This window comes from Gavialis gangeticus, unplaced genomic scaffold (assembly GCF_001723915.1).
Source record: "Gavialis gangeticus isolate Ggan-Ray unplaced genomic scaffold, GavGan_comp1, whole genome shotgun sequence".
NCBI classification, from domain to species: domain Eukaryota; kingdom Metazoa; phylum Chordata; order Crocodylia; family Gavialidae; genus Gavialis; species Gavialis gangeticus.
In genome coordinates this window covers 93,651,465-93,652,487 of record NW_017728992.1, presented here as the reverse complement: position 1 = coordinate 93,652,487, position 1,023 = coordinate 93,651,465, and positions in this window count along the sequence as shown.

Below are 1,023 nucleotides of genomic sequence, written 5' to 3'. Positions count from 1 at the left end.
AATATGAAATAAATTTATTGTGGAGTAAAATCTAGGCTAAATTATTCTACTGTTATTCTGTCATGTGTCTTCACCCCTAACATTGCCTCCTGGTGACAATTACTATAGCTAGAAACTATTACTACAATATGCAGTTTATTTTTGGACAGCCTCATCACATATACTGTGTTTCCATGCATGGAAACAAATGTGCGGCTACTATAGCTTTAGGGACACCTAATTGTTCATTGTCATGTGTTCAAAGCATTGTTAGGGAAGATGTATCTGAGAGAGGTTGAGATCATCACCACGTTTAGCTGTATACTGCTAACCTTGATGCCTCATTCAACATACTGATTGGAGCTGGTATATGATAGATAATTTCATTCACTGAAATGCTAATTGCAAACTGCAAGTTTATTAAGTCAGTTGCAAAACAAAATGTGATTATCTCTAGGTTTTGATCTGCATGCTTAATATAGAAGAAAATTATATAAAGTTGCCTGATACAGGTGAAACACCCAAAGTTATTACAAGTATCTCAAGCGTGCCCAATTTACATATGAGCATATCAGCTACCTAGAGTATCTCTAAAAAAAGGTATTGTCAATTATTTGCATTTCTACTTTGGAAATAGTATTTTTGTGATAAAGTAAGTAACAGAAAGGCATTCAGGTCACAGTACTACATTTTGTTGATTGTAACAATAATATCACAGTCCCAGACTCTGGGTAAAGTAATCTCCTGCATTTATAAGACTATACGCATGCACTGCCATACAGTACTTGAACTAGCAGCTCTTAGTTGATTCCACAGACAGGCAGGGACTAAGGCTGGTCAAAACTGACTTTGTTCCTTGTTCCTTTAAGTGCAGGGTGGCTTGATGTGAGGAGAGTAGTCTACTTTGGAAGGCAATCAATTCAAAGGATAGCTACAAATTTTATGTAGGGTGTGTGTTTAAAGTTTATTAAAATGGTGTACTTGCAAGTCTCTCAAACTATTTCAGAAGATTTATGCTGGTACAAAAGTTTCCATACAAAACGT